Here is a 23,269-nt window from a genome sequence, read left to right as displayed (position 1 = left end):
TATGTGACGAGTTCGGTTAGGTGGCCTACAGAGACTAGTATGTGCGAGGATACCATTGAGAGTGTGAAAACAATACAGAATGAGGCCACCGAGACTGAAAAGACGAAGTGGAAAGAGAATACGGGAAAGTTGGATGCGAATGGTTGTTGGATTGATTTGTCGGAGCATAAGAGATGGATGTTGCCAGATGCATATGTGCTGGCTGTTGTGACGATGGCACACGGGTTAGCACATATTAGTGCGAAAGGTATTTGTAAGTTGTTGACCCCTGTGTGGAAGAATGATGGTATTACGAAGTGTGCTGAGAGATTGGTGAAGAATTGTATGGTATGTATGTTGTACAATCCTGGTAAGGGAACCCCTACACCTCCTGGCCATTTTGCTCCCCCTTCATACCCCTTTGAAGTAATCCAGCTAGACTTCATCCATATGGAGCGATGCAATAACCTGAAATATGTTTTAGTTGTGATTTGCGCATTCTCCCGATGGATTGAAGCCTACCCTCTTAAAGACAACACAGCTTTGTCCACTGCAAAAATCCTGCTGAAGGAATATTTTCCTCGGTATGGAATGCCCCGAATCGTATGGTCTGATAACGGAAGTGAGTTTGTAGGGAGTGTGATGAAGAGTGTGTGTAAGGGCCTTGGAATTAATCAAAAATTCCACAGCGCCAATCATCCCCAGTCAGCAGGTTTGGTTGAAGGGTATAATGGCACCCTTAAACTCAAGATGGCTAAGATTCAGGCTACGACTGGTCTTTCGTGGCCTGACGCTTTGCCTCTAGCTTTGTTGTCAACAAGGGCGACAGTACACTCCCGAATAGGGCTCAGTCCCTATGAAATAGTGTTGGGCCGTCCTGCGAATGTTTGGGGGGTCCCTAGACCAAGTGTGTTTTCTAATCTTGAGTACCCAATGTTGATTGATTATCTTCATGATCTGACTGCTAAACTGAGGTTAATTCACCAACAGGTTCACGAAGCACTGCCGACGCAGACGGAGGGTCCAGGCCACCAGCTCCAGCCCGGAGACTGGGTGGTCACCCGAAACTTTGCCCGCAAGAAGAGTCTGGAACCCCGTTTTACTGGACCCTATCAAGTCCTCCTCGCCACAAGAACCGCTGTCCGTTTGGAAGGGCGTAAACATTGGGTGCATGCCACTCATACGAAAAAGGTACCAATACCTTTACCAGCGGACTCGTGGGTGAGGAAAGGCATTGCTTCGTCTGAAACAGAGAAATTCCAGACATTTGTACCCTTTAGCGACGCACAGCCTGTTGGAGAATCCTCAGTGCAGCAGAAAGACATTGTTGAACATTTGCCATCACAAGACTCAAGATCTGAACAATCGACTGATCAGCAGAACTCTGTCCCCTCATTGGATCCATTGTTTGATGAACAGACACGTCCTGGGAAAACCCGATACTTTTTGCGATCCAGCACTAGAGACTAATAAAGATTTCGTTTTGCCCTTTTACATCTACATTATCCCGTTTGCCACGATCAGTCTAAAACACCCGTATAACTGTGATTATTTTTGTAAACATTGAGTTTCGTTCCATCTATGTGTTTTTACTTCCACAGCTAAGAGACTTTGTACATATTTGTAAATAAGATACCTTGCATCCAGGTGTACCGTAGGGCCGCGCGTGTACTTCCTTCTGGTTAGTAGGTCTTGGCGCTAGGTCAAAGACCGTCGGTTCCTGGGAACTCCTAGGGATTGACTACTGCTACACAGAACGAAGTGCGTCAAGAAACGTTGCGGACGGTTTTTAGGGGATGGCGTTTTCGAAGCTGCTGGATGTGGAAGAAGCTCAGGCGCAAAGATTCAAACTACAGCAGATAATTCGTACCAAATGTTTTATGTTTCAAGTGTTCCTACTGTTTCTGACTGTTTCTTTGCTATTGGCGGGTGGGGTGTATTACATGATGTCGTACTTTTTACCTTCCGCCATACCTACTCCCACTTCTGAACCTAAAACTATCTCCACTGTATCCCCTCATTCTTTCCATATCTTACCCGAACACGAACAGGCTAGACGTGCGGAATTCAGAAATAATTCCTTTATTCAGCTCCTTCATCAGCATCAGTTAGTGGTTAACACTACAAATTGTTGGGTGTGCGGATTAATGCCACATACCACGGATAAGGGAATTCCATATCTGGTTCTTCCTTATAGTTCCCAGGGTTCAGCTCGAGCATTTCAAACAATGTTTCGAAGCGCATTGGATTCCTACCCCAATCGAGAGCCACGTTCTCCCTACTCTGGTCCTGGCTCGTATCAGAAGCCTTTGTCTATAGCGATAGAGGACTTAGATAGAGATATCTATGAGCCGTCGCTTATTCCAGAAGAAGAGGTACAAGCCTATAGAGTCCTGAGTAAGGTCGAGTATAGTGCGCTCACTGGTGAAAAGCAGCTTAGGAGCTCGCCTCCGATATGGGTCGTACCCCACCTTGGTAATTTCTGTCTATTGGGTCGTGGTCGGAGATCAAAAGCTCGTCTTGGAGAGAGTGCTTGCTCCGAGACTTATATCTTGCCGATGGTCTCGTCCCCTGTGTTTCTGGCAGCCAAGGGTACATACTTTGTCTGCCATGATCGTGCGTATACATGGTTGCCCTCCGACTTTGTGGGCTCATGTTATATCGCAAATCTGTTGCCTCCGACGTTCACTGTTGATGCAGACTATCACAAGACTAGAGTTGTGAGAGGCGTGATTAGCGAAGAGGACACTGCCGGTCAAGAGGCAGGAGACTTTTTCAAGGGTTTCCTCCCATTTTGGGGGCCTATGGTTAATAGTAGGAACCTGAGACAATTGACCCGAGTGGTAGAATCGACAGCTAATATCACTGCCAGTGCCCTTGGTAATATTACCACAGAACTTCAGGCGGATAGGCTTATGACGTTACAAAACCGTATGGTTTTAGATGTTGTCTTAGCAGATCGAGGTGGAGTATGTAAGGTCATCCATTCGAGCTGCTGCATTTTCATTCCAGATAACGCTCCGACTGTCTATCAAGCCATCTCAAAGTTGCATAAAATCTCTGAGTCCATACACGTGGACGTAGGGGATTGGACGCTGCTTGGGTGGTTTTGGGGCCTGATGTCGACTTGGGGTTGGAAGATTCTGATGATCATCGGGGTTGTTGTAGCGTTTCTGTTCACGTGTTGCCTTTGTGTGCAGTGTGGTCCTGCCTTATGTGGTCTCTGTGCTACGACGTGTATAAGACAGCCGCCTGTTACCAAAGGAGCTCGGTTGGACAGAATTATGTTGCAGCAACATCTAGATGGTCTGATGAATATCGTATATGATTCTGATTAGTGCTTGCCTACATGAGGGCAAAAGGAGCGTCTGAGGTTCCGTGACGATTGTAAGTGGTGTTTTCGACTCGCACGAATATGGTCGAGTCTGGTATCTACGAACCGCAAATGACGAGTTTAGTGGGTGTACGTAGTTTCGCTATGTTAACTTAAACCGTTCGTTTGTTTCGTGGGTTTCTCGTTCCGAGCCCACGGGTTCCATCTTAGATGTGGCATCCATTTTGTCTCCTGCCCTCAAGTAGCCAGCGAACGGACGCTGTCCGCTTCGCGACCCTGGGATTCCCAAGACTCTTACGGAAGACAGGTTTCCTTTCAGAGAGTCTTTATGATGAGGGGGATGATACTGTAAGGCAGATGGCCCCGCTCGAGGCTCATCTTGCCGTGCCGGTTTGTTGTCTCAGCCGTGCATCTCATTAGGCACGTCCCTTTGATGCTTGCAACTCGTGTTTCCTGATACCACCCCTTTTTACACCCTTTCCGATCTCCCCACTGTTTCTGCCTTCCTCTGCACCTGTCCTTGTTCCTTTTTCGATCTGTTTTACTGCTGATTGGAATGTACTAATGGTGGGAAGATGGGTTTTTACAGTTGGGAACCACCAAATGTTTCGTACTTATGTTCCGGACCTTGAATACCTCAAAGCGACCCCTCTCGGGGATAATTATGGGAACCAAGTTGTAAACCTTTGTGCACCATGTTAACCTATGAGAGAAAACTGTATAAAAAGGAGCGATCCACAGTAGCGAATTGAATCAGATCCCGCGAACATACCGGCTGTGTACTTCACGTGACTTCTGTGTTCCCTGCAGTAAATAAACCTTTGAATCTTTGACGCCGAAGGAAGTGTCCCGTGTCTCTGTCATTTGTACGCCGGAACAGGTTACCCACGAAGGTTTCAGGTGTTGTCCCCTGGCACCGCTGGGTCTTAAATAACCCAGTCCTTCAAACTCTTGTTAAATTAGCATCAACACCCAAACAACACAACCAAGGGGTGACCATATACCACATAGCCCCCCCACAAACATGAGCTAATGAGTCGCCTAACATCTAGACACACTCACACACAACACTAGTTGTGGAACAACTCCTTTTGAGATAATCATCAATGCACCAACACCGATAACCCATTCATCAATCATCTCAAACACACACAAAAACAAAGAGTGAACCAATACAGCTTATGTCCCGAGACCAGTGCCTCCAGCAAGATCCCACTGGTTCTCCTCCTTCACTTCAACTCTGACCTTCGACCTTCGACCGCTATCATTGATGTTAGACTCCTTCAATAATCAGTCTTCTTCCAAGTTCTTGCTCTTCCCAAAATGTTCTTTATTCACCAGCTCTGAACCCCGACCCGATATTCCTATTGCGGTAATCCAAACCATACGTGACCCTCAGTTGGCGAGACGAACACTAAACACTTGCTGTAATTAAACGATGACAGTACCTGGTTTTAATAATTCTCCACTCCACTCCTTCTTGCTTCGCTCGCTTTTAACAAAAGAAAAAAACACTTCTCGTTTCACAACACAAAGTGATAGCATTCTTCCCGATTCTCTTCATGATGCCACTCTCGCGACATAACTTGAGATTTCCAATTTCTCATAATGGATTCACGCATATCGACATCGTGCTGGCTGGTTCACGGCACAAACACGCAGCAAACAATGCCTCTCATGCGTCAATCACGAATGGAGTGCTGTCACAGCGGATTACGCTGCGGTAAGCCTGCCAACTCTAGTTCTTCTCGTGCCGAATTTTAAATTGTTACACAATCCGTTACCTCGCCCTTGTTGATTTAACGGTCACTACCAATTGAATTCAACAGGTTTGAAATACACGGAAGAGTCCAAATAAAGTGAAAAAAATTTTCCTTTTTTAAAACATTTTCCTTTTTTGTAACTTCCATGCACAGCAGCACAGTCTCCTCAACCTACGCCCAAAACATAGGTAAACAACACCTCCTCGCACTTCAATCAAAGTTTCTGTCAGAGGTCCCTAATTTCTCATCCGTCACTAGGCAGCACAAAAGCACAATCCTCGCTTTCTGTACAATCCAATGTGCTCTATCCATATGACATAGCTCCCAACATACACTGGATAACTGCCATAGTGTACTTTACACCGAGGCTCGATTACTGCCCCCGAACATTAATCCCCGTTCTCCGCAGCTGTTACAAATCACCCAATTTACACTGACGGAAGACACCGATTTTGGTCTTAGGGAATCCGATGTTTAACTGACATGACCCACATTGCTCCGAGGCCGGACTCATTTCCCCGAGCCACACACAAATGTTGCAGCAGGTATCATGTCAACACCTGACATCGAGGCTCGATCCACTGCCCCCGAACCAGAAACTGATGACAGCGCTGCTGGTTATTTAAACAAGATTTTCGCTGATCGATCTGGCAAACCTTGGTTTCAGAGCGACCGATGTCCAGGTCACTGATGGGGTTTGTTTGCCAGACAGCGTTACACATACACTCTTATACAAATTCAAAGTCTTTTACCTCGAGTTCTCCTTACTCCTCTTTAACTGCACTGGTTCCGTTTCTTTTTTTTTCCTTTTCTTCTCTCCTTGGTTGCAGTGTAATATAATCTTCTTCCTTTAAGTTGCACGCGTAGATTCTTTACAGAAAAGTCCGCAAAAATGTCGCCAAAATGTTGTAATCAATAAGAAGATGGATACTTCATGTAGAATTGATCAAGTTACTTTTATTAAGTTAATTATTTAAGATAGAATGATAACAAGTTATAAGATAGAAACCCCATCAGGAGCAGCTGTCCTGCTGCTCAGCCCTCACTCAACTGACATTCATAAGCTACTCACATTCCAATCATCCAACATTCCACATGACATGCATACCAGCTGAGCAGCAGGGAAACTCAAGATATAACAGTTTACCAATAACCCAACGAACCCAGAGCCAAAAACTGAGCAGCAACTTGCAATGGTATTTTATTATGTACCGGGTATAGAGCAATTATTCTGGGAAAATGTATACATGGAAAAATCGGTATGAAAGACACCTATGTATTTCTTAATTGAGTACAAATTATATAGTTTAGAAACAGTACATATTTGCACATTTCAAAATTGGGAATACTCAGACTAGCATGAGAATTATTGGTCATTTTTCAAAATGACTTTTTTTTTACACAATGTCTTTCATTTGGAAGGGAGAAATGCATGAAAACTCAATAGGTAATAACAGTTGATTTACAAATCTGAATTACCCTAAGTCTCTCGATAAAAACAGTACCTCACTTGTGTGGGTCGGCCTTGTGCCTGGGACAGGAAATGGCGCAAAATGCATTGTGGTCACATCTCAATTTCGCAGTTAAAAATTGACCCTTTTTGGCAAAGTGCCTAGCTGTAGTTTTTGCACCCTAGCTCTGCAGGCACCTAGGGAAACCTAGCAAACCTATACATTTTGAAAAGTAGACTCCCTGGGGAATCCATGATGGGGTGACTTGACTGCTTCCCACCAGGTTCTGTTACCCAGAATCCCTTGCAAACCTAAAAAATGGACAAAAAACCAAATATTTCCTATATTTATGTGGTGGAAAGTTCTGGAATCTGCGTGGATCTACAAATTTCCACTCACCCCGCATTTCCCAAAGTCTTCAGAGAAAGGTGGCACCCCACTTATGTGGGTCGGCCTAGTGCCTGCGACTGGAAAGGTGGCAAAACGCAACGTGGTCACACCTCAATTGCGCAGTGACAAATGACCCTTTTTTGGCAAAGTGTCTAGCTGTAGGTTTTGAACCCTAGCTCTGTTGGCACCTATGGAAACCTAGGACACCTATACATTTTTGAAAACTAGACACCCAGGGGAATCTTGGATGGGGTGACTTGACTGCCTCCCATCAGGTTCTGTTACCCATAATCCCTTGCAAACCTAAAAAATGGACCAAAAAACACATTTTCCCCACATTTCTGTGGTGGAAAGTTCGGCAATCTGCGTGGGTCCACAAATTTCCATGCACGCCGTGTTCCTTAAAGTCTTCTGAGAAAAATGGTACCTCACTTGAGTGGGTCGGCCTGGTGCCTGCGACAGGAAACCGTGCAAAGCGCAACGTGGTCGCACCTTAATTTTGCAGTGAAAAATGGCCCTTTTTTGCCAAGTGCCTAGCTGTAGTTTTTGAACCCTAGCTCTGCCGGCACCTAGGGAAACCTAGCAAACCTATACCTTTCTGAAAACTATACACCCAGGGGAATCCAAGATGGGGTGACTTGACTGCTTCCCACCAGGTTCTGTTACCCAGAATCCCTTGCAAACCTAAAAAATTGACCAAAAAAACACATTTTCGCCGCATTTCTGTGGTGGAAAGTTCTGGAATCTGTGTGGATCCACGAATTTCGTTCGACCCTGTGTTCCCCAAAGTCTTTCGCGAAAAATGGTACCCCACTTGTGTGGGTCGGCCTAGTGCCTGCAACAGGAAACGGTGCAAAACGCAACATGGTCACACCTCAATTTCGCAGTGAAAAATGACCATGTTTTGGCAAAGTGACTAGCTATAGTTTTTGAACCCTAGCTCTGCTGGCACCTAGGGAAACCTAGAAAACCTATTGAAAATTAGACACCCAGGGGAATGCAGGATGGGGTGACTTGACTGCCTCCCACCAGGTTCTGTTACCCAGAATCCCTTGCAAGCCTAAACAAGCATTTACAATGCAACGGTTTCGCCTTTGCAAAAGTTAGAGCTATTGGCATTGTAAATGACAACATTTTTATTTATGTGTTGGTTTTGAAAACAGATAAATAAATGACATTGTCATTTACAATGCCAATAGCTTAATCTCTCGCAAATGCCACACACTCACCCACAGAGAGCCCCCCACACAGAGCCCTCCCCACACACACACAGAGCCCCCCCACACACACACACACCCACACAGAGCCCCCCCACACACACACAGAGCCTTGCCCCAATGGGAGTTTTTATTTTATTTTATGCGTTTTTATATAGCGCGGACTTTACCAGAAGGTGTCAGAGCGCTTTACAACAGGAACAGTAGTGAAATATAAGGAAAAATTACAAGTGAGCATGTTACAAAAGCAAACGTTACGTTACATAAGGCAATAGTGACAATTGTGCATGTATCAAGAGCAAACAAAATACAAGAGGTAGCAAACGATATGTTACAAGAGGAAAACAAGCACCTTACACTTTTACAACGCCTCTGCAGGAGCGCATAGCATTTTACGGCACAGGGAGAGAGACTTCCCCCAGCTGCTCATTTAAAAAATCTATTGCATTGCATTTGTACTAGTGTGAGTTTTGTATTGTAAATGGTACTGGCTTTTATTAATGATTTTTTTTTTACATCACCTTATTCTAATGCATTAAAGTGAGATCACTTAGTTAAGTCGCCGAAATTGCTACCTCAACCTTGGCATGCTATTTAGCCCTGACACCCCTCTTCTGAATATGTGATCTAACAATCTCTACGCACAGAGACAGAATCCTTTGGTAGAGCCATATCATACAAATAAAATGCCACTGTAATGCCATAGTAACAAGGACTTTTTGATTTAAATGCAAGCCGAAGTGTACCCTGCGCCCAGTCGGAAATGCCTTCTGAATAACCCAACCACAATTCCTTTGCTGAGATAAACCCTGGATTTGTAACACTTCTGCAGTGCATTTTGGTTGGGGTGAATACAAGCGAAAATAGGCCGTTATTGAAAGATGGACGTTCTGTTTGTTAAATTGTGGGCGTCCGATTAGTAGCATGTTCAGGAAGTAGCAAAGACCACGGGAATTGTGCAATTCTACCACTGCAGTGTTAGGGCATTTACAGTGAATTGCATCTCTGGTGTTAAGACGGTCTACTTCTGTGGAGGTCTCCTGTATTTATCGGGCGTTTGCAACTGTAGGGCAAGGTATCAGAAATTATTTGCGATATGATACCGACATGCTTCAGTTGTGTTATCGTTCAGGGCCGTATTGTGCGCTGGGAGATGCTACGTCGATGTTTAATGGTTCTTAGGGCGGCTGCGACGCTCTGAACGGAGAATCCATTTGTTGCTTTGCCCCTCACTGACAAATGATTTAATGGAGCATTAACTAAAAGCTGCTGCAGCGATGCTCTTTCTCTCCATGAGTTGGGGGAGCGGCCCGTGTGAGTGCCTCCCTCCAGGGGCCGTAATCCATCTCTCTCCCTTGCACGTGCTTTATCTTATTTGTTTATAAAATACAAACACGGGCATTGTGGAAATAATTTAAAATTGTGTATGAAAAACAAACAAATGCTGACATGTGGTGACAGTAGGGTGCGCTTATCTACAGACGTGCCTCGAGAACCAAGCCACAATGACTATCTGCCATGTTTACTGATGATTGAGGGGAGCAATAAGGACAGCTCGGAAAATGCTGCCCCTCTCCTAAACTGCTGACCCGCACACAGAAACAATTGCCTCCCCTGAATGGCACCGCCATTTGCATTGCTCATTACGGCCCCTGAATATGATAGAACATTTTTTATTGTTGTGGTTTGCCTGCCTGCTACCTTTTACTCTACCCAGCACTTGCTCGTCTAAGGAAGCAACCTTCCACTGAGGATTGATGTCACCTCTGGTAGGCAATGAAAGGCCGTGCGTGCTCAATCTGAATTGATGCCGTGGAAGTGCATTTTTGCTAAATCCTCCCATTTTTCTTCCATGAGTGACTAGCCACTCTCCATTCCTCCTGCACGGCGTCGGTGTTATCAAATGCTAACTCATTTTGCTCCATTTGTACACAACGACCCTTCAAGTGCAGTTAGTTGCAGAAGACTCTTTGTTATGATGCTAATTGTCGGGTGCACTAAACTCCCTCGGCTCTCGAAGTAGAAAACTTTCCAACATTCGCCGGCGATCACAAGCGTTCAACGCGGCACCCCAGAGGAGGCAAGCAGGAGCCGCGGCTTATACAGAAAGGTTTATGCGAATCTCTGCCGGAATCTGTGGCTGCACACCTATGTTTTTGCCGGAGCAGACAACACTTGTAGGTAGTAAAAACATACAGTTTTTATCTCTGACTATACGCTTTAACACGCCCTCGGTTACAGGCTAATCTTTGAGCTGTCTCTCGTGAGGTATATCGGTGCGTCTGCAGCAGGGCACAAGTCCTAAACAAGTCAGGTCCCGGGCCGGCAGCCAATCACAGCGCGGCCCGGGAATGACGTCACGGGGGTGTCCCGGGCCAGCACCCCAATCATAGCGCGGCCCAGGACAAAGGGGCGGGGCTTAAAAAAAGTCTGAGAAACGCCCCGAATCGCGTTTTCAGGGGAAAGCGTGATTGACAGCCTCTGTCTCCCAATGGCTAGCCTCCATTTATGGAGCTAGCCAATGAGAGACAGAGGTGGGTCATCAATCCGACATAGAACTCAAAAGGTTTTTTAGCGCATGCTCACTACGTGAGCACTTGCAGGCAAAACCTAAAAATGGACAAAAAATCCCACAAATTTCCTTCCACTCTGCGTTCCCCAAATTCGCAGTGAAAAATTACCCTTTTTCTGGCAAAGTGACTAGCTGTAGTTTTTTAACCCTAGCTCTACCGGCACCTAGGGAAACCTAGCAAACCTATACATTTCTGGAAAGTAGACACACAGTGGCTTTCAAGGAGATATGGCTTCTGTGGATCCCCCAACATTTCCTTACCCGGAATCCCTGGCAAACCTCAATTCTAGCTGAAAAAAATCTGTTTTTTCACACATTTGTGTGTGGGAAAGCATGGCATCCCTGGGCTCACACAAATTTCCTACCACCCAGCGTTCCCCCAGGTCTCCTGATAAAAATGGTGCCTCACTTGTATGGGAGGCCCAAGTAGCCGCCACAGGCAAAGGCCCAAAACGTAGTGTGGTGACTTCAAAATTGCCTATTTCAAAAACACCTGCTTTTGCAAGGGGGGTCACCTGGGTTTTTGGCCCGGGCTCGACGGCCATCTAGGGAAACCTACCAAACCCACACATTTCTGAAAAGTAGACACGCGTAGGCTTGCAAGGAAGTATGGCTTGCGTGGATCTCCCAACGTTTCCCCACCCAGAATCCCCTGCAAACCTCAATTTTAGCTGAAAAAATCTTTTTTTTCATGCATTTGTGTGTGGGAAAGCGTGGCATCACTAGGCTCACACAAATTTCCTACCACCCAGCATTTTCCCAGGTCTCCTGATAAAAATGGTGCCTCACTTGTGTGGGAGGCCCAAGTACCCGCCACAGGCAAAGGCCCAAAACATTTTGTGATAGGTAATGTCGATGTTACCTCAAAATGTTTTGGGCCCTTGCCTGTCCCAGGTACTTGGGCCTCACACACAAGTGAGGCACCATTTTTATAGGGAGGCCTGGGGGAATGCTGGGAGGTAGGAATTTGTGTGAGCCAAGTAATGCCTCGCTTTACCACACTAAAATGTGTGAAAAAACTGATTTTTTTAACTCTAAAAGTGAGGTTTGCAGGGGATTCTGGGTAGGGAAACATTGGGGGATCCACGCAAGCCATACCTCCTTGGAAACCCCCGGGTGTCTACTTTTCAGAAATGTGTGGGTTTGGTAGGTTTCCCTAGATGGCCGTCGAGCACGAGGCCAAAATCCCAGGTGACCCCCCTTGCAAAAGCAGGTGTTTTTGACACAGGCAATTTTAAAGTCGCCATGCTACGTTTTGGGCCTTTGCCTGTGGCGGCTACTTGGGCCTCCCACACAAGTGAGGCACCATTTTTATCAGGAGACCTGGCGGAACACTGGGTGGTAGGAAATTTGTGTGAGCCCAGTCATGCCACGCTTTACCACACAAAAATGTGCAAAAAAACTGATTTATTTAAGCTAAAATTGAGGTTTGCAGGGGATTCTGGGTAAGGAAACGTTGGGTGATCCATGCAAGCTATACCTCCTTCAAAGCCCCCGGGTATCTACTTTTCAGAAATGTGTGGTTTTGGTAGTTTCCCTAGAAGGCCGTTGAGCACAGGGCAAAAAACCCAGGTGACCTCCCTTGCAAAATCAAATTGTTTTGACTTAAATATGTGTTCAGTTCTACAGCGTGAGATTTTTGGGACAATATTGCATGAAAATTGTGACAGACATTTTGAAGTTTGCAGGACATTGTGGATAAAAAATTAACTTGGAATTCACAAGAGAGACATCACCATATACTCCCATGGTTTAACAATAATATCTACATTTAATAGGTTATTCTTAGCTGGGATGTACACCTTAACAAAGACACTCAAAAGTCAAATTATCAAACACAGCTAACTATTCCTCAAACACACACACATACTGGTTGGATTTGGCACAAGGGCGAGTGATGGTTCAGTGCATAAAATGTATTTAACAAGAAATTTCACTCAAATGAAATGCTCTGTCAAAAATTAAATGCATAAAAACCGAACCAGTGACTCGCAACTCGTGAGCTGTAAAGCCACGACAAGGCACCAACCGTTTTACAGGCCATTCACGCACCTTTCATAGCTAATACACACAAGAACATTCCCACCATCCGGGAGCAAAAAAGACACATTACAACATTCACAGAAAGGGACAAGGTACACTCTGCTTCAGAAAGAGAAAAAAGACAAATATTACTGCACAGTCATCTAATCCTCAAGCACACACACATACTGGTTGGATTTGGCACAAGGGTGAGCGATGATTCAGTATATACAGTTGTATTAGCAAGTTATTTCACAAAAATGAAATGCACTGTTAATAATTGAAAGAATGAGAAACTGAAACATTGACTCACAGCTCGTGAGCTGTAACGCCACATCAAGGCACCAACCTCTTTACAGGCCATTCATACACCTTTTATATGTGTGACACATAAAAATCATTCACACCGCCAGCCGCGGGACCTTCACATTACAACACTCACACCAGCAGACAGCGCCATTCAAGGGCCCATCCTTTTCACATGCCCACATTCCAGACACAGCAACTACATAAAGTGATGGACTGCGTGGAGTGGCACTCAGCTAGCAGTGTGTGTAGTGACCAACAGAAAGTAACTACTCACACACCGCCAGCCAAGCGCCAGTCCACCCACACCACCATCCAAGCACCAGGCCATGCACATCGCCAGCCTAGCGATAATCCACACACTCCGCCGGTTAAGCGCCAATCCATGCACACCGCCAGCCAAGTGCCACTCCACGCACACCGCCAGCCAAGCGCCACTCCATGCACACCAACCAAGTGTCACTCCATGCACACTGCCAGCCAAGCGCCACTCCACGCACACTGCCAGCCAAGCACCACTCCATGCACACCGCCAGCCAAGTGCCACTCCACGCACACTGCCAGCAAAGCGCCACTCCACGCACACCGCCAGCCAAGCGCCAGCCTACACACACCACCATCACATTTTGAATTTTTTTTACAAAACAAAAAAAAAGTTACAAATAGATACAAATCTAGTAACACAAAATCTGAAACTAAATACATTGCACTAATGCCAACCTTAGAACAGAATACAAATTTTAAAAAATACAGACCAGGCAGTTTATTTTACCCCTCATGGATACTCCCAAAATTATTTTGTGTGTGGTAAGCTCTATAACAAGCAGGCACACATAGCCCAGGGTTAGAAGGACACCCAGGGCAGAAAAGACGAATCTCCTTCCTCAAACCTCTTCGCCAACAAACTTTACATCTCCTAGTGGGAAAGTCTTTTGCAGATGTGGGAGGAATGTAATCAGGAAAGTGGCGATCTTTCAATCGGCCACATCCTCCACCACTCCAAATCTAAGAACACTTACTTGCTCCACAACAACAAGGCTAGATATCACAGAGTGCTGAAACTGAAGAAATGTCAACTTGGACGCAGGAGAACACTCCTTGAACACAATAAAAGCATTGAAAGTTGCTAAGTTGAAAAAATGGATGGCCATCTTCTTATACCAAACATAAGCCTTCCGAATAGCAGTGTAAGGTTCCAACCTCTGATCTACTCTGTCAACGCCACCCATGTGCTTATTGTAGTCCAGAATGCACACAGGTTTGTGCACATCAGCAACCTGACCCCAAACAGGCACAGGTAAAGTACTCTCATCATGCATGGTAGTCAGCATGTACACATCCCTCCTGTCGATAAATTTCACAGCTAGCAGTTCTTCACTATGCAAGGAAGTGCACTGACCCCTCTGACGTTTTTTGCAAACAAGCTCTTTCGGAAAACCTTTGCGGTTAGAGCGGATTGTGCCCCATGCAAATGTTTCCACTTTAAACAATTCCTTAAACAATTGCACAGCAGTGTAGAAATTATCAAGGTACAAATGGTGGCCTCTGTTGAACAGTCTTCTAGAAAGGTCCCACACAATTTTCTCTGAAACTCCAAAAGTGGACGGACAACCAGAGGGGTCAATAGTGGAATCTCTACCAGTGTACACACGAAAATTAAAAACATATCCTGTCTTACTCTCAGACAACATATACAGTTTAATTCCATAGCGTGACCTCTTGCTAAGGATGTACTGCCTAAAAACCAAACGACCCTTGAACAAAACCAAAGACTCATCAATAGATATTTCTTTCCCGGGAATGTAAATCTCTGAAAATCGATCAACAAAGTGATCAAGAACAGGTCGAATCTTAAAAAGACGGTCACAGTCAGGGTGACTACGTGGCAATGCCAAAGAATTATCCACAAAATGCAACATGCGTAGCAAAAGTAAATACTGATCACGAGTCATAACAGCTGGAAATATGGCTGTTGCCATCAAGGGACTAGAAGACCAATATGAAGCCAGGTTTGGCTTCCTTACCAAACCCATCAATAAAGTCAAACCCAAAAACTTCTTTAGCTCTTCCAGATTTGTGGGAGTCCACCAGGTAGCTCTAGAGTGGGGCCTAAGTTTGTCACTGTTGTCCCTCAAAAACTGTTCAGAATACAAATTAGTCTGCTCAACAATCTCACCCAAAAACACATCAACCATAAATAACTGAAAATATTGCATCGGCAAGAAAAAATCACAATCCACTCTACACCCTGCATCACCGCTAAAGGCAGGCAACACCAGCTGCACCATGTTAGGATCAACCCAGAGTCCAGCACTTCCAGTAGGAAGACCAGCAGCCTCAGGCTGCAAACCAGAAGCCTCTTGCACCATCGGCACAGCAGTTTCCTCCTCTAAAACAGACCCTTCATCTGCACTGAGAGTACCTTCATCATCCGATGATTCCATGTGGAGAGAAAACTCACTGCCAGAATCTTCCCCGCCCTCCTCTCCCTTAGACGCACTGTCAGTGTCATAATCCGGCACAGAGGAAGATTCAAGAAGCATATCAACCATCTGCTGAGCAGTCATTCTACGGCTAGCCATAATGATTACTAATAAAGGTACCTTGTCACAAAAGTCAACAACCACAAACACTATGTAAAATAAGCAATTACCAAAAATCTCCTTTTTCAAAAAAACCTATTCACTGCAAAACAATACCACTCACTTGCAAGAAGCAGTTACACCACATACTCTGCAAAGACACAGTATGGATCAAAAATAACCCACTAAAAAAAAGAGAAAAAAAATTACATTAGACAATGCAAAAGACATCACAAATATTTCCTTGCTCAAAACACTAACTAAATATGCAGCCACTATGAGACCATTTACAAAAAAATTAATTCCTACATTACAGAATTACTCATTTGGAGCAAATACAACACATATATTTTACTTACCCAAAAACTGCAAGTACGCACAACTGCACAACAACCACTGTTGAAACCAGAAACAGGAAGCAAAAGCTTTACACTAGAATAAAAAGGAGAAAGAAACATTACAATCACATGTGCAAACAATGCACCAAACCACCATCCAATCTACGGGGTAGGTGGGCCTAAGAGTATAAATTAAATATTCACCTCCGTAAAAGGGGAGCAACCATTACCCTTGAGGCCACCCCCAAAACAAAATTTTTAAAAAAATCTGGTGTCTAATGGCTTCTGCGCCCCTTGGGAGTAGATGGGCCTAAACACTTACTGCTACTCTGCCACCCAAAGAGGGCAGAAATGGTCACAAGCATCCTCCCATAAAGACGAGTAACCCATGTCCAAAGGCGGCACCCCACCAAACTGACCCTCAGGGTGATATCAAAAGGGATGATGGACGGAGCGCTTCAGCAAATCTAACTCTCACCCCATCAACCTATCTGGGTTTAATCCATCATCATTCTTTAGCTCACTCCACCACCTGAGTTCTACACATTTAAATCAGCCCCCCTGGGGGGCGAATACAGAAAAATTATAGGCCACCAAAAGGGGAGCAACCCTTGCATAAGGGGTCGCTCCCCAAAACTACATTTGATAAACTAGGCTCCCTAAGATGGCCCCCATGGAAGTAACCCTTGCCCAAGGGGCCACTCCCCAGCACATTGGCCCAATGTAATTTTTTTTTAACTCTGCACCACCGGGGGGGCAGACAAAGCAAATTAAAATGCCCCCAAAACTACATATTAAAAAATAGGCTACCTAAAATGGCCCCCCATGGGAGTGACCCTTGCCCAAGGGGCCACTCCCCAGCACAATAGCAACATTTATAAGAAATATTTAAAATTCTGCTGCCCCAGAGGGGGCAGACTAAATGAAAATCATTGCCCCCAAAAGGGGAGCGACCGTTGCCTAAGGGGTCACTCCCCAAGAATAAATATTTAGGCAAATGACTAAAATGGCCCCCATGGGAGTGGCCCTTGCCCAAGGGGCCACTCCCAAAAACAATGCTCGATTTTCATTTGCAATAAATAATTTTTAAAAACTTTTCTGACCCTCCCGGGTGGCAGACATTGATAAAATACATGCCCCCATAAAGGGGAGCGACCCTTGCCCAAGGGGCCACTCCCCAAACCAACAAACATTCCCAAATAAAAAATCCCTGGCGTCTAGTGGGTATTCCTGCTGCACGATCGCACGATCGTGCAGCAGGAATGCTCAAAAGAGGCATTGAGGGAAAGGAAAACGCTTTCCTTTCCCCCAATGCCTCTTTCGTTTAAATCCTCCAATCCCCAGCCCCAAAACTCACCTCTTTCTCCTCTGACGCGCAGGAAACAAATAGCTTCCCAGCACGTCAGAGGAGAAAGGGAACCTCCAATGACGTCAGCGTACCTCTCGCGCTGACGTTATTGGTGACGCGGGCGGGGGGCGGGGGGAGGCAGGGGAAGGTCTTCCCCTGCCTTCCCCCATGAAAATGAATAGGATCGGGCACCCACGGGGGGAGCGCCAGAGCTCCCCCCATGGGTGTGGCTCATGATGAGCTCAGCTCGTCATGAGCACCCGAGCGCTGTATGCCATGACGAGCTGAGCTCGTCATGAGCATACAAGGGGTTAACTGAAGTTCCTGTTGCTCTACTAATTTTACTTGTGCCCACATTACCTTTTCTTCTAAATTGTTTCGTGTATTGTCAATTTCATCCCCACAATATTTTGCATACTTAAGTATTTCATCTATTGGCTTGGCCTGCCAACAGATTCTATGGTCTTTAATCATTTGCGAAATTTCTGGTTTTAACCCTGACACAAATCGATAAATAAAATGGGTCATGTATTTCGTGTCAATTCTTTCCAACCCACTGTACATGATATGCATGTACTGATTCATCCTTATTTTGGGTAGTTCTGTCTATTCTTGTCCAGTCAGTTTCTTTTGGGCGTACCTTTCCTTTCAAGTATAGTATTACTTGATTATATTTCTTCCTAACCTCATCTGACGTGGCTCCTGTCTTCTGGTCTCTAGGGTACTCATCATTAGGCCAATCAATCGCTATTTTACATTCTGTCCATAGATCCACAGGAACCACAATGTCAAATAACCCATCTAAATCTTTTAGCAGTACTTTCGAAACTTTTACAAATCTCTCGACTTGTCTGTACCACTCTACAGGTTTCTCTCTGAGTTTCAGGAAATCGATTGTGTATGACAAAATATCCTGTCGGGACCATGGGACATGCACATAACCTTCTCAAGGCACTTCTCTTATTAGGCACAACCTTTCCCCTTTATCTGGTTCTTTTAATAAATATTCATTTGCAGTATTTTTTGCTTGGGCCTCCTTTTTCTTTGCCCATCTAGTTTTCCATTTGTCTAAATCACCCCACTTCTGTAACAATGACAGTAATTCCTTGATCTGCACTTTACGTCCTGACACATTCATGTTTTCTAAATCTTTGTCAGAAAATTCAGCTCAGTAAGGTTTCCGTAAAACTTTAGATTTCCCAATATCAATTCCAAATTAACTTTTCATGAAATGTTTTAGTATTTCGAGTGATACTCCAATAACAACAATTCATCCTCACTGAGAGTGTTTAACCTGTCTAATCCCACATTTCCAGCCATCAGCTCCTCTAATTCGACTCTTAATTTAAAAATATCTAATACCTTCGGCTGGGATTTTGGTTTTTCTATTTCTCTGGACCATCTCTCTATTTCTTCTGGGGTTACTACAGTAGCACTTGTTGTACCTGAGGATGTTTCCATCCGCACCTCTCTAAAAGTTCCAGGAGTGTTGTTCCTGACAGAATCACTCACTGGTTCCCTTATAGGTAAATCCATCAGGGAAATCACTGACTCACATTCCCTTGCTTGATCTTCAACTATCAAGGGTTCTTTTCTAGAATACACTACAGGGGTAGTTAAAACAGGAGGTCTAGGACAGGACTTTTTCTCTCTGTATAATGGAACAACGGGACCTATGGTTACCGGAAAGGTCAAGGCTTCAGGATTCATATTTAGCTGTGAAATTTTCTGAATTAATTGACTTCTCTGTTTATTTATGGCTTCTCGTTCCCTTTCCTGTAACACCTTTTCTAACGAGGTTTCATGCACTACTTGTGGAATCAAAGGTGGATTAAAAAACGGGGCACTAGGGTTACCTCTATTTACTTCTTCATGGTAAGGTGACTGTCTTTTCATTAACAAATCCTCCAAGTAGTCATCATCTGACTCAGCACACATCATTACATTTATTGTTTTCTCTGTACATTTGCTTCCTGAGGCTTCCTCTAAAGTCCGCACAGGATATAATCCCTCCACTAACATAGACTGTCTCCATTTCTTCATTTGTTTATCTCTTGTCTCTTTTGGAAATCTGGAATAAAATGTACTCCAATTTCTGTCGCTTCTGGGTCTATCTCGCTCAAAAGCCTCAGTCTCCCATTCCTCTAATGCTTCGTACTTAGTTAATCCAGGTCTGGGATCTAATTCATTCATGCGTGTTCTCAAATTGTACAAAAGTCTACCATTAAAGGTACCATGTTCTGGAAATGCCAAAACACTATCATCTTTGGTATACTCAGTCCAGTTCTCTAACCACACACAGGTGTGGTAGCCTCTTTCTACCATCATGTATGATGCAGGCGTATTTGGTGGAGGAATAATAATCCCTTCTCTAGTTTTAATCGTTTTGCCCTTTTTAAAGAAATTCCTAATCTTTTTAAATAGCAACATCTTTCTCTCTCCTCCGTACATGATATAAGGTCTTCCCCTTATGTACTACTCATGCGCAAAACCTAAGTACCTCCTTTCGGGTCTATTTCCTATAACTGTTAGATCTAAATGCCACATATAATTTGCACCAATAAATTTAATATGCAGCTACACTCAATTATTTACTAAATGCTTCACCAATACCAGCGCGTTTATTATTTTCATGAGCCAATCAGTGATTTGAATTCAGTTTATTTCGACCAATGATTGCCCAGCTTTTCTCGTGAGACAAGTTCTCACGCTCCTGCACTCACCCCTCCTTTACAATTACACACCCGCTGTCTCAACCAATAACAGCGCTGCTCTGAGTGACGTCAGCACAGCTCCTCAACTGACTCCCTCTTTTACAAGGTAATACGAGAACTTATTTCTTTTCACTTTTAAAATGCAATACTTATTATTTAACAACGTAAAAACATTTGTCATAAACGTACTCACTTTGAACAGGTAAACCTACGCTTTAAAACCAGTAAATATTACTTTTTAGGGGATGTACGTTGTTACAACGCATGCTTTTAGCACGCATGCTGTAACAACGCGGTTTTTATAACGCATTCTTTTACAACGCATAACAGAAAGGGGTGTTGGATAGTGAATATTTTAATTTACTATTCCAACACCAGTCCCCGCTGACACTAGGGAAGGTGTTGGATAGTAAATTAAAAGTATTCCCTATCCTTGAGCGCCCCCCAGAGTCATGCGTTGTAATAGAATGCGATTTAAAAACCGCGTTGTAATAGCACTGCGTGCTAAAAGTTGCGTCGTAAACGACGTTCCCCCTTTTTAGGACCTATACCTTGTCTTACCAATCCTTGTCACCGGTACCTAGAGTCCGAAGGGATCAAGGTAGTTAGAATAATAGGCAGTATATCATTATTTGCACTCATTAAATAACCACAGACTCAGGAAAGATTTAAACGCTTTATCTAAATAATGTTTTAAATGTTGATGTCCATACTAAATTAGTCAAGGCCTGATCAATCAAGAATAATTTCAAAACAAGATGATTTGAGAGTATCATGAAACGTTTTTTAAGCATTGAAATATAGAAAGGGTAAGAAAAGGGAAACAACACAATGACATATTGTAAATGTAAATGTTGTATTACTTGTATAGCCCCCGAATCACCCTACATGGGGTCTCTCCGGCACTTGTACGAATACCGCAGTGGAACCCTTCCTGGCTTTTTCTCTGTGATGCATCCACTCCTGGGCACCCCCAAGGTGCAGCCAGGCATCCTGGTGCTGTTGGGGCCATTGTGGAGATTAAGGAATCTATTGCCCAGAGTTGGGCCCGTGATTAGAATAGGCACCGAGGTGAGAATTATCAGGTCCGATGAAATTCAGCCCAAGACCCGCTGAGGCGGGAATTGAACCCTCGTCCCGGGCCAGACCTCTGCATCAGGGTCTGCCGCTCTAACCATTGAGCCACACTTCTCCACAATTCCTCTCAGCTTTATATTTACCTAGAATGGTGTGAAGACCAACCCTGGCCACGGGCTGAGATAAAGGATAGGACCCCGATATTGCAGGTGCCAACAGGATAGAACAGGTGCAGACCAGAATCAGGATAAGTACTAACAAATTGGATCAGGACAGGACCACCGCAGGTCAGGACCGGCACCCAAAGCTTAAGTGCAACACCAGCGTCACACCCCTTTCTGCAGCTAAAAGTCGAACCCCGATTGGTTTAGCGAATCTTCTCCCCAGGAACCCCAATTGGGTTATCGAACTCCTTCCCAGAACCCAGATTGGGTTATCGATTCTTCTGACAGAGTGCTCCGTCAGCACCTCTGCTCTCGATCGCCTATTGAGTGCGTTGGGTCAGTGACAGTTCAGCTATTCGGACAAGTCGGACAATCTAACTAGCTAAGCCTACCCTAGATATACCATTTTCCAGGGCAGTGTACCACCCCCCAATGTTTCAAATGTGTGAATTCCCTCAATTTGATTAGTCAAAAGACGAGGTCACACCATACCAGTTATGAGGTCATGCTCTTCAATATTCAGATTTATGTTCCCGCCCAATATTTTATTTTCCCATGCACTTTTATTCCACCCGGCAGTGAATGTATCAATATCAATAACATTGTATTATAAATTTGTACAATCCAGCTTCCTATTGTGGGGTGAACAACCTTTACAACGAAACTTTTACAACGCACTACCATTACAACGCAGGCATTACAACGCAAACCATTACAACGCATTGCGCTGGGGGGCGCTCTAGGATAGGGAATAAGTTTAATTTTCTATCCAACACCTTCCCTAGTGTCCACGGGGACTGGAGTTGGAATAGAAAATTAAACTTTTCACTATCCAGCACCCCAAAGCGCTATGCGTTGTAATGGATTGCGATGTAAAAATCGCGTTGTAAAGGCATGCGTGGTAAAAGCATGCGTTGTAACGTCATACATCCTCTTGTGGGGTTGAGAGGTCAGCTTCCCAGGCGGATCTTCTAGCAAGTCAAGACTTGGCCGGGTTTCAATGCCAGTGCTTCAGGAATTTGAGCTTCTCTGCACAGGCGCAGTTCCTCCAAAGATGGTGTTCAGAAGTACATTTCAGGCCCAAAATACGATACAGGTAAAAGTAAAAAAGAAACTGTTTTAGAACAAGAAATAAATGAATACGCACTGTATACCACTTATCTCTACTTTATTCCCTTTACTTTATTTTAACTACAGTGTTAGGAATTAAGCAGAATGGACAACTTAGTAAAAGCAATAGCACAAGCGTTAGGATGTGAAAACAGGAGCAGCCATATTTAGTTCTAGTGCGCAGAAGCAAGAATTTCCCACCAAGCAGTAAGTACGTCATGTCACGTGAGTGTGACAGATGCATGCGCAGAAATGTTCTCGCGTTGCAGCAGCCATTTTAAGTTAATCGAGTTACGGTTAGTAAAAGAACATAGAAAAGCTTCCCCTAGATACTAGAAATATCGTGTTTTGCCTTGTTAATAAGACGAAACATATTCATTAGTATATTACAGTTTATTCCAAGAGGGCTGAGTCTAATCAAGGCGCTTTACGGGCGAAACCTTGCTCCATTACAAGGGGGTCTTTCTTCAGCCATGCGAGAAGTTTGGTGTAGCTTTCATAGACCTCTTTGCTTCCCTGCACAATGCTCATATGTCCAGGTTTTGTTCACGGAGTCCACAAGTAGAAGCTTTGGGAGTGAATGCCCTGTTTCTGCCCTGGGCAGTTGTTGTATGCATTCCCTCTGGTTCTTCTCATTCCTCTGCTGTTGACAAATTGGTTGAGGGAGCACAGGGTGATGATAGTGGTCGACCCATTCTGTCCAAGATGCTCTTGGTGACCTACAGGATCTCTAGAAGTCCAGTACTGTTCGTTGAGCCTCTGCCTCCTTCTCCTCTCAGGGCAACTCCCTTTCTCCCTCTTCAGAGGCTTCAGCTCTCGGTTTGGAAATTGATTGGTACGGAATGCAGCACACGAGGTTATCCCGGCATTTGGCAGTAGTAATTCAGCAGACATGTAAACCT

The sequence above is a fragment of the Lissotriton vulgaris genome, chromosome 4_1, assembly GCF_964263255.1.
Source record: "Lissotriton vulgaris chromosome 4_1, aLisVul1.2, whole genome shotgun sequence".
Lineage (NCBI taxonomy): Eukaryota > Metazoa > Chordata > Amphibia > Caudata > Salamandridae > Lissotriton > Lissotriton vulgaris.
Note: the sequence above shows the minus strand (reverse complement) of the source record.